This window comes from Schistocerca gregaria, chromosome 4, assembly GCF_023897955.1.
Source record: "Schistocerca gregaria isolate iqSchGreg1 chromosome 4, iqSchGreg1.2, whole genome shotgun sequence".
Taxonomy (NCBI): domain Eukaryota; kingdom Metazoa; phylum Arthropoda; class Insecta; order Orthoptera; family Acrididae; genus Schistocerca; species Schistocerca gregaria.
Window position 1 is genome coordinate 283916477 of NC_064923.1, and position 12116 is coordinate 283928592.

Consider the following 12116-nt stretch of genomic DNA (forward strand, 5'->3'; position numbering starts at 1 on the left):
CTCTTTATTCTTACAATTCATCTAATACCGAAGCAAGAACTCAAGGGGAAAGCAAAAGCTTTCATTGTTCTTTTTGTTCCCACAAGCAAAAGCTCTTGCTTCACATTTTAATCATAAATTCCGAAACTTTAGCTTAGAAATTCGAAGGAAAAGCATTTGCTTCACTATGTTCTTACGGCCCAGTGCGTACGGGCCTGTATGGCCCGCTGCCAAAGACCTCGTGTTATTTCGCCTACATACTAGTAGTGCTGGAAGCCTTTTCGAACTTTCCAGAATGAGATTTTCACTCTGTAGCGGAATGTGCGCTGATATGGAACTTCCTGGCAAATTAAAACTGTGTGCCGGACCGAGACTCGAACTACGGACCTTTGCCTTTTGCAGGCAAGTGCTCTACCATTTTTTTTTCTTTTTTTTTGGTCACTGTGCGGCCATTTTCAGTGCTGAGAGCCAAGTAATGAACCAGTTACAATAAGGTAACATGCACGCCTAAGTAAAATCAAATCTGCTTTTTTAAATTTTTTTAAGGAAGTGGGGGAGGGCGGGGAATGCAGAGCGATTAGGGGTCGTAACCCGAGGCCCGGTCGCAGTGTCCCCCCCCCCCCCCCCCCGTCCGTCAAGGAATCAGGGATGGGAAGGGGAAATCTTTTGATCTTTTGTGGGAATTATTATTTTTTTATATTTACTGTTTTTAATACATTCTTAATGTTGTTTTACTTTATACCACAAGAAAAATAAATGTATCTAGCACCGCATCATGCTCTGAGAAAAAGAAAACAATATCTCGGCACGTTCCTACACCGAGGTAATGTATATGGGGAAAGTGAAAAAAAAAGTGCTTCATACAGGATGCAGAAGGGTGCGTCGCTACTCTCCTTACGCTTCATCATCCAGGTACGTCTTCACGTATATCATGTTGTTCCACCGAGAATCGAACTTAGTCAAGTCAGCTCACTCAATAGGTATCTTCTCCTACCTGTTAATGATCCAGCTGTGTGGAGGGTCGCGTAGGGCACACCCTAAGTAATTAGAAAAATACTGTCTGTATTTTGGGTGCCTTACGATCTTGCAATGACGTTCTTGTAGGTAGTTTCAGAAGTCTAATGCATATTTAGGTCCATCGTGAAATAAGTAGTGTACCGCATGCGCACGGATCCACGTGACAGCGTTGGTCTTGGCGTGCGGGAAATACTGTTGATCCGGAAATAGGAGAAACCGAGGTGTAATGTGCTCAGGAGTCACTCGTAGAAAATACGACAAAATTTGTCGCACCAAGCGCCATTCGTCTTCTGCCGCGCCACATGTGAGACGGTGTTCGTCCGTGTCTGGTATCCCACAGTTTGCGCAGAGAGGCGATTCCGCCATGTTTATCTTGTGGAGGCGTCGTCGGGTGATCTGTTTACCATTGACTGTGATGTACCATGTGGATCGGACGCTGTGTCCAGTGGAACCGCGTGAATCGTCTTCCGCACCACCTTCCAATTAACCTAAGGGCTTTTGGTCTCCACAATGTTTGGTGGTCACCTCTGCTGTAGGACATGATATATATCCCGCGCCGACGCCTGTTTCGTCGTTGGTACTGTGATACGGACATAGCTGTGTTCAATGTAAAAGTTCCCAAAGTAGTAGAAGTGTGGGGGTATGTCTTGCGTCGTCAGTGGGGGCATAAGGGAGGGCGAAGCTAAGGACTCCAACAGCAAACCTGTCAAACTTTCCGGGTGGTGGCGCCACAGCTTGATGTGTGAGCTGACATACAGGGCCACAGCTCTGTTGTGGACATGGACTAGACCAAGACCTCCCGTTTCTGGGGGAAGGGTCAGTGACTCATAACTGACTTTGAAGAGCATGCCTGTACTGACGTAGGCTCCGAATGCCGCTAATAGACGTCGAGACATCAGTAACGGTATTGGGAGAGCACGCGCTATGTGTGGAAGGCGCGATGCGAGTATGTGTGGAAGACGCGATGCGAGGTAAACATTGACGAAGTGTGTCCTTTGGAGAATGTCGAGGGTCCGCAGACGAAGGTAGAAGGTTTGGACCCGAATTTGTTGTAATAAGCGGCGGTAGTTAAGAGCCGCAGTGCGCCTTATGTCGTCGGGAAACTCTGTTCCGAGACATTTGATAGTGCCACGAAGCTGTAGGGGTTCGACACACGCTGCGGTCAACCTGTCTCCTATGGCCATGGCGACCGATTTGGCGACGCTGAGACAGCTGCCAGAAGCCACACCGTACATGGTAATCCATTCTAGTGCTCTGTTGACATCGTCGCGATTGCGGAACACGAGAGCCAGGTCGTCTGCATATGCTGTACAGCGAAATGTGACGTCACGTAGGGTAAGACCGGTGAGGCGTTGGCGGAGGCCACAGAGGAGCGGTTCCAGTGCCAGAGCATATAGTAACGTCGACAAGGGGCAGCCTTGACGTACGGAGCGGAAAATCGGGAGGGACTGCGAGAGACGCCCGTTAACGAGCACTTTGGAAGGCGCATCACGACGTCTGTGAATTTCTGTGGGTACTGCATATCCTGGAGAACGGACGTTAGGTACGCGTGATCCACTCGATCAAAAGCCTGGCTAAAATCTAGTGATGCCAGCGCTCCGGGGATGCGGCGTGCCCTGGGTAGGGCTATTAAGTCACGGTATCGACACAGTGCTGTGTGGATGTTATTGATACCCCCTAGGGAAGTTTGATCTGGCGTAAGGTAGGGTCGGTCGTAGACGGTTTGCTAATAGTCTGGTGAATATCTTCATGTCGCAGTTGACGAGTGTTAGCGGGCGGTAATCTTGTATTCGAGCCCCACCTTTAGGTTTGTGAACCGGTATAATTATTCCTTCTACGAAGGTCGCAGGGAGCGGCACCACGGGGGACACAGGCTCCCGACAGATGTCTGTTAACTTGGGAGCCAGTAAATACTGGAAAGTTCTATAAAACTTCACAGGGAGCCCTTCCGGGCCAGGAGACGTATTCGCCGCTCCTTTACCGATGGCGTCGATAACTTCATCTTCCGTAATGTCGTTCAATAATTCAGTTTGTAAATCCTGTGGGACAACGCCGTAAACCAGTTGTGAGACTGCTGTCCCCGTCGTCGGATCGGAACATTGAGCAGAATAAAGTCGTGCGTAATGGTCGAAGAAGGCTGCAGCAATATCGCATTGTGTGGTGTGATGACGGCCGTCCTCAGTGGTGACGGCATGTATCAGCGCCCGTCTTCGCAGTGTACGTTCTCGGATGACGTGGTACATGGTTGGTCGTTCCGTTGCGAGTCTGTCTTGTGTTCGCGATCGGACGATCGTCCCTTCGAGGTGTCGGTGCTTATGGGCTACGATCTGTGCTTTCGCACGCTGAACTGTCAACTGTCGTTCCAGTGGGTGGCAAGGAGGCGCATTCGCGAAGGACAGTGAAATAAAAATCAAGGGTCTGACGCCTCCAAGTAGCAGTCTCACGGCCATACGTGATAAAGGTTAACCGTAGGGCCGGCTTGGCGCAGGTTAACCACCAACTAATCGACGTAGGATTCGTTGGAGGCGACGGACGCACAAACTCCACGTGTCTTCGATGGCGCGTCGAGAATCCGGAGAAGTGAGATGAGCAAGGTTTAATTTCCAGGGATGTCGGCTGCGCCACACCCGTTGGCGACGAAGGGTGACAGCACATATATAGGCCTCGTGATCAGAAAAGGCTACTGGCCACACCTCCGCGTCACTCACCGTTGTCGCGAGTGAACGGGAGACGTAAATCCTATCGATGCGACTAGACGAGTGACTCGTGAAATGGGTGTATCCCGGTCTATTTCCTCGGACATGTTCCCATGTATCTACCAGCTGGAGATCGCCGATGAGTGTTCTAACTGTGGGGCATGGTGAATGGCGTGGCAGCTGATCTCTAGGTGCTTGGGTGTAATTGAAATCGCCCCCTAATGTCAAGTCATCTTGCCTGCCCTGAAAAAGCGGTGCTATTCCTTGTGCGAAGAAGAGCGATCGGTCACGACGGTGATTCGTTCCGGAAGGGGCGTACACATTGATAAACCGGACGCCTTGCACCGTTACGGCCATTCCTCTAGCGTCGGGGAGATATCGAACTTCGTCCGCCTAGGGGCCCTCTCTGAGGAGAATGGCGACTCCACTGTTAGTTGGCGAGGCGTGGGACACATGAGCTGTATAACCATACATACCCAGGAAATCGGCGACGAAGACTTCTTGGAGAAACACAATGTCAACGTCTGCTGCATTGAGCATGTCTTGGAGCAGCAACAACTTCGTATGTCTCCGAATGGTTTTAATGTTGATGGTCGTTAAGCGATAAGTCTGTAGATCATCTCCTGCGGTGGGGGCCGCCGTCAGTCTCGCTGTAAAAGGTGGGGCCTGTGATCTGCTGGCCGCGTCCGCGCCGTCATCTGTTGCTGCTCGGGAGGGGCCGAGGTGTGGGAGGAGAGACCCTTTGAAACATCCCCTTAGAAAAATTATACAAGACTGTGCTTAAGCTGACACACAATATTTTTAGCGCAACGCAATCTGACTTCCAAAAATCCCTACGAAAGAATGGCCCTGACTAACATTAACCTATACGTTTCACAAATCACTTACCTCACAAAAATCTTCGTTACTCAAGCTACTGCAATACAGCGAGCGCCACTACTGCCAGCTAAATAAAAGATTCAAACTACTGAAGGTACTAACTACTGATAGGCATAGTTAGCAAATGAAAGATTTTAATACAGAACAAACAATGTATTTACCTTAATAGTCATAATATATCAGTTCGTGACACCAATTCTTACAAATTTCAAAACTCCGCCATCTCTCTCCCCACGTCCACCACTGCTGGCGGCTCACCTCCAACTGCGCAACGCTACGCGCTGTTAACATCCAGCTGCCCAACACTACAATGGCGAGTATTACAACAATGCCAACCAGCCACTGACTGCACACAGCACAGCCAGTGATTTTTCATACAGTGCGCTATGTGGCGTTACCAATAAAAAAACCTAAACAGCCTACTTACATAGCCCCCATGCTCCCCACAAAAAATTTACAAATTGTTTTGGGCAGTGGCCAATACAGATTTGAAAATTTTTTCATAATTACAATGACTAAGAAATGAAATGCACACACTTATCGATACAATGTTGGTCAAAAGCTAAAATTTTCTCACAGTCCATAAAGACAGTCCTGATCATTCATCAAAGTAAAATTGCAGTGTTTTTCTCAAAGTCTGAGTAGTAAAAGAAAATGCACACGGAAGTAGTGGATTTCCATGCAGTCTTGAAGAAGTAGTGTTGTCCTTCCAACGGAAAGACAGTGCTGACTCTTGACATGCAGACAGGCAATGGGCCACAACAGAGCAAACCCACAGCAGAGTCAGTCAAAGTTTTAAAGAATATTGGTAGGTAGGTCGTCACAGAGGAGACCCATTGTAGTCCTGGTAGAGATTACGGTATTGGTAGGCCACCGGAGGTGCAGACCCACTCCAGTCCTTGTAGAAATAATGGTATTTGTGGGTCATCAAAGGTGTAGACCCACTGTAGTCCTTGTAGAGATGGCCAGCAGCCATCTGTTTGACTGTGCAGGTGCACAATCACCATTGAAGAGTCTTGCGGATAATATAGCAAGTCCATAAACCATCTCTTGTCCACTTACAAAGAATGTGTTTGAAATGTCCTTAGAACCAGCAAATCTGTTATTCAGTCCCTTACTGAATTATTAACACACGTGCAAACACTATCAGTCCCTACTTCTCACACATTGTCCATATACTATGACCAACAGAAATGTGTGCAGTGAAATGTAACTTACAAGTTACTTAATTTGATGAACAGGTGTCAATTACAATTTTATAACATGAGAATACAATAACAAAGGTACAAAATATATCATTAAAGAACATAATAGTACAGATAACATTTGCAGTAATACAGGCTTTACAAAAGAATCGAAATAACATATACATCAATGTTACAGGAATTATGACAGGAGCACATACATAAAAAATCAGAATAAATTTCGAAACATCAACTTCACACATGAGCATTAAAACAAAATAGAATAAATAATGTCTAAACATCTTTACAAAGTAAATAACATATTATTGATGCAAATTATATTTGAGGATAACAGTATTCCTCATCATAGTGAATGTAGCTTAGTATTAGAACAGAAAAAATTCTATGAAACAGTACACAGAGACAGGAAGAAAATAAATACACAAGGGTACACAAACACATAGTGGGATAACACAAAAGGAAAGGACAGGGTTTGTTTTCAGGGTAACATTTGGTACTGCAGTTCAACCCAAAACTTCATTCTGTAGATCTTTCGTCGTATCTCAACATTTGTTTCCTCCAAAAAAATCCTATCCAAGCATGCTTTCTGTATTCTGTTCACATCCTCTTTCAAAAATAGTTTTTCTCCACTGTACATTACTTTTTTGGCCAAACCATTTTCTTATAGCTTCTCAATGCTTTTCTTCCAATTCATCATAGTTAGATTCTTATATAGTCTACCCCCTCTTAAGCTAACTTAAATCTACTGAGCTCAGATGCTAAACTGAGGGACAAGGCGAAGCTGCAGCACAAAACAAATTAATACAAACAGCAATGTCCCAAAAAAATGGAAATTGGTAAAGCAATTGCAATATTACAACTAATATAAGGCGCTGTGCAGCAAACAAGAAAAACAAATCCCTAGTAAAACTGGCTTAACAAGGTAATACAAAGTCAAATTCAGTAACATTACGCCTGGCACACAGCAGCAGCAAATGCAATAGCTTATAACTAAACATGACAAAGCTCAAGCAGAAAAAATATTACAGTGAAAACAACAATGCAGAAAAGGGAAATGTCTATTCACATATTAATATCTATGTCATTAAAGTGGTGCACCACAAGAAGTTATCCTACCATAAAAATTACCAAGTACTTAAAAACAAAATTACGTATGCAGTTCCTGTGAAGGGAAGTCTTTTTGGTGCTCCTTCGTTTTTTTAAGTACATCGTAAAGTTATTATTTACTGCATCTGTAGGCATAAAATAACTATATTAGTGCATCTATTAAATTGTATTTTAACCAATGCTGCAGTGCAGATAGAAACTAGATATTAAACAAAATGAGTAAATAAATATATAAAGCAATCCATATGGCATTTCTCTCAACTAGCAAGAAAATAGCCGTGTAATCTTTCTCATCGTTTCATTAGGCATTTTAGGAAATATCATAAATTAAGAGCTCCACAGTATAATCATATGTTTTCAAGTTTGAGAGTGTCGTATTTGCGATGCTTTCTACAAAGGAATAAATGTCAATAGCGAGGATAATGGCCTGGCTTTCTTTTTGTCAGGTGGTTGTCGCGCAGCTGGGAGCCCACAACGCATTACGTACAGGTGGTCACTTAACTGTCTTATCGAAATATTTACGACACCAGTTTCCGCTACAGTGGCAGTCTCATATAAAAAAAATTCACAGTTCAAGAATTTGCGTTACACATCAGTAGAAACAAAATCCTATTGATATAACAGTGTCCAAAAATTTTCGTCGGCATTGTAATACATTCACGCATTTACATACATTTCATAACTCTTAAAGTACGATTCTTGGTTTCCAACAACCTTTTTCACAAACCAGAGTCCCTAACCTCTACTCATTATTTCTTACCTTATTCGTCGACACTTCTTCAATATTCCATCATAACAGATAAGTAGCATAATCAAATAACTCATATAGCATCAGCTTATTGATCATAAACATACCGCAACAGCGTAATACACATCGTCATCATAACATCATAAAACCTCAGCCAAATCTCAAAATCGTCGTAGCTTCTTCCAATAATTTCAAAACCTAAAACAAATTCTCTGCTCATGTCAAAAGTGTCATATACCTCAACCGTACTTTAAAAATCATGATCTCATACCCAATTATTTCATTCAAAGCTCTCATAGTATCACAATGGTTCCAAAAATGTATGAACAGTTCACAAAGTACAGACAAAATACAATTTCGTAAGTGTGAAGTTATCCAACAGTGTAATTACGTAAACATGTGTCACTGATGTAGTAAAAAAAATGTTTGTCTCTCAGTAAAACGATCAGATAGCTGTGTAATTTATGTGTTAGATAAATATGGGACCGATGTGTAAAGTTGTATAAGCAAATACCATATTAGCTAGGGCTCCTTGTGCTTGCCAAACACATGGTACACAAAGTAAGCGTGTACCCCCCTGAGGATTAATGTAATTATATCCTCAGGTGTTGCAGATTACAGCAATGGAATGAAATGTATCACGGAAAACCATTGTATCATTGTACTTCAAATATCTTTAAAAATAAATGTTTTAAGTACAAAATTAATCACTCAACTACGTGTACTGTAGCGCTAAACTGTGTGTCGTGTTGTAAGATAATCTCTGTGGAAGTGTCGTAGTTATCGTCCTCCGAAAGTTAAGTTCTGCAGAAGTAAATGTACTTACCTCATGATAAACAAAAGTGAAATGCTTTACGTATAGATATCGTAGTTACTACGCTTATTGCCGTGATGAAGTAAGTACTGTACTATAATGTATTGTTGTGCTACAGAAAAGGCTGTCTCATTGTAGCTATACCACAAAGTTACTACTAAAACATGTTTTACTTTCCAGAATAATACAGAAAAACTGTGCACATATAAAACAGATACAGTGCAAAAGCAACATTGTAAATTGTCACTGATTAGTAGCGTCGTGATAAGATCGTGTAGCTGTCACATAAACTAACCACTGAGTCATCTGGTATCTCACAGAAAGTACTTTAAATCCAGAATTTATTTTCAAGTAAGCCAAAATGTTGCATTAAAATATCATTAGCAGTACTGGTAACTGTTCTAAGTATGTCAGCCTTATAGTCGTTACGTAATCGTGCAACTAACAAGCAAGAATGTACACGCACAATAACACTGTGTCGTTTGTTCACAATAACAATCGTAATTACTGTCTAAATATGTGACTTGGTGCTAGACTTGACAGTTAATTTTAAATCATAGTTGCATGTTAACAATTTCTAAGTGTGACAAAGAGTACTAGTAATGTGAAGTAAAAAATTGTATAGCAAAGACTAAGTTAAAAAACAGATTAACATTCAAGAAATGGTTTTTCATGTGAAATGTGGTGTAAACCTTTATTCTTCTTACTATGCAAAGCTCGAGCTTCAACGGAATTATCATGTCGTATACGTCGGTAAAGAATGCTAAAATTTTTCTCAAGGTTAGCGTCTATGTTATTTTTCTCTGAGCCAGCCGGCGGACGCGGCTGCCTACGGTGCGAGTCATTGTCTGCCTCTTTGTTGGCGTGCGTCGTTATTGGGATTAGGAGACCTAACTTCTACAAATTCACCTTGCCTAGAGGGCCCTGCTCTGTTTGAATCCCGCCAGTTCTGCTGCAATTCAGGTCTGTCGTTACGATCATATCGTCTGTCGTCATGTCGGTAGATTCCATAATTTCTTTCTTGACGTGGTGGAGAATTTCTCTCTGAATCGTAACTGCGCGCTAGACCGTTGCGTCTTAAGTTATTCTGTCTCCCTTGATAATAATTATTTTGGTTCCCATATTGTCTGTTTCTCTGATTGTCTCTGTGATAGTCACTACTGCGGAGAGGTGATCTTTCCCTGTAATTATTACTACTCTGCCAACGGTTGTCATACGGGTGGTGTCTGTTTTGGACACGATTTGTGTTGTGAGAATAGCCTTGTCGTGTCCAGTTATTATTTCTTTCATCGCGGAATTGCGACGGATGTGACCTGTAATTGTTGTGTTCCTGTTTTCGCGTTCCGCGATTGTCAGTGTCAATTTCTAATTCTTGTAAGAGTCCCTGAAAAGCTTCAATGTCGTCTTTGCATCGTACTGCTAAAATAATCTGTCGTAAATGTTCAGGTAATTTGATTAAGCAAATGCGGATGAGTTCTGAGGGGCTGTATGGGTTTGAAAGATACTGATTCTTACGTAACATGTGTTCGAAATATTTGACAAGACTGGAAAATTCAGATTGTTCGAAACGTTTCATCATTATGATGCTATGTTTTACTCGGTCTTGTATGGCTTGAGAACAATACGCTGAGAGGAAGGCATGGTAAAATTCTCCTTCACTGTGGCAATCGTGAATGACCGATCGCATTCTTACAGCTGGTTCATTCTCTAAATAGCCACACATAAATTCTAATCTGTGCTCTAATGACCAGTTGGGGGAGGGGGGGGGGGGCAATGAGAGAATTGATGAAGCCACGATTGTGAATGAATGTCGTTACCAGAATTCTTAAATGTTTTGAATTTGCGTGTAGTAATGAACAGCTTATAGTCAAAATCATCGTGTCGGCGGGTCGCATGTCGGTCATTGTTACGTCGTTTCGGCGGTTCCATCTCAAAATTCGGTGTACTTTGCCAATTTCTTTCATAATCTCCAAAGTGCCCTGTGTTATTATTTTGTGTCAGTTCCGTATTTTTATGTCCCTCTTCCCGTATTGGTGTGCGAGAGTCCTCTGAAATACGTAATTCTTGTATTACCTGTGTCAGCTGATCTTGTACTTCCCGGATTTCTCTTTGGTGTTGCGTATTAAATTGATTTTGATTTTGTTTGAATTTCCTAATTTGTTCGAAACTCTTCTGTGTCATTAAAGACTGCCGATTTTGTGTCATTCACATTATCATCTACCTTCGCAGATAAATTATTTATCTGATCCGAAAGTTCAACTACTTTCTCTGATAATGAACTAATGTCCTCCATGTGTCTTTCTGAACCAATTTTCAGAGTATCTACTGTGTCCTTTAAGTTTTCTTGAGTTTTTGCAAGTTGCGTAACCGAATCGGTAGATGCAACTGAGTCAATTTTACCTTGCAAGGTCTCATCATGATTTTCATGAACAATTGTTGCAGTTCGTTTATGGCTGCTTCGTGATTCTGTAATGCATTTTCATGCCGCGAAAAAATAGGTTGGAAATGCTCACAAATTTGTGTTTTTACATCATTACAGACTTTTTGACATTTCGATTCGATTTTATGTAACTCAGTAGTTAAATCTTCACGTGTTTGTTCAAGCGTATATTCCACTGAGTCTAACTTTTGAAGCTTTTGCTCCATTGCGTCTAACTTTTGCTGTGTTTGTCTCTGATTTTGTTCCATTGTGTCTAACTTTTGAAGCTTTTGCTGTGTTTGTCTCTGATTTTGTTCCATTTGTTGCATTAATTGCAATAATAGTGTATTAGTGTCTGGAATCTGTTTTTCTATGCTTTTTGGCAGTGCATTTGCAATATCGTGTTCTGTCATTTCGAATTCCTGAGGCGAGCTGTTGCCGACTGATCGATCGATAATTGTTCCCTGTTCACTACTTGTTTCATTGTCTACACCATTATTTGCCGCCCGCTCCATTTCCCTATGCACAATTACCAAATTACTACTTCGAATGTCTGTTAATTCACTACACAGGGGTGCTGATAAGCGACGCTCGTCGTCACTATTATTTCTCAGTTTACTTTTGAGCCTAGTGTTACGTTTCTCACACGCCATTATTGTCACAATATTTCACACGATAACACATAAAAGCACAATTTGAAGAGCAATAAATAAGAGAACACATTAACATAGCACTGAAATAATATCTAGTTAATTGCAAGCGAAGCTGCGAAATACTTGGTGCAAATCTACATGCGTGCCACAACTGTTTTACTGTACAACAATGAAAGACTGCAACTACAAAGGAAATTCTCTCTATGATTACGCGCTAGTAATAAACAAAGGCTACACTAACTACACAAACTACAAGAAAAAATCAGAAGATTCCAGTGAGGTATCCTTGGCTAATGGTCGACATATGAAATGTCCCCTTAGAAAAATTTATACACGACTGTGCTTAAACTGACACAAATCACTTACCTCACAAAAATCTTCGTTACTCAAGCTACTGCAATACAGCGAGCGCCACTACTGCCAGCTAAATAAAAGATTCAAACTACTGAAGGTATTAACTACTGATAGGCATAGTTAGCAAATGAAAGATTTTAATAGAGAACAAACAATATATTTACCTTAATAGTCATTATATATATATATATATATATATATATATATATATATATATATATATATATCAGTTCGTTACACCAATT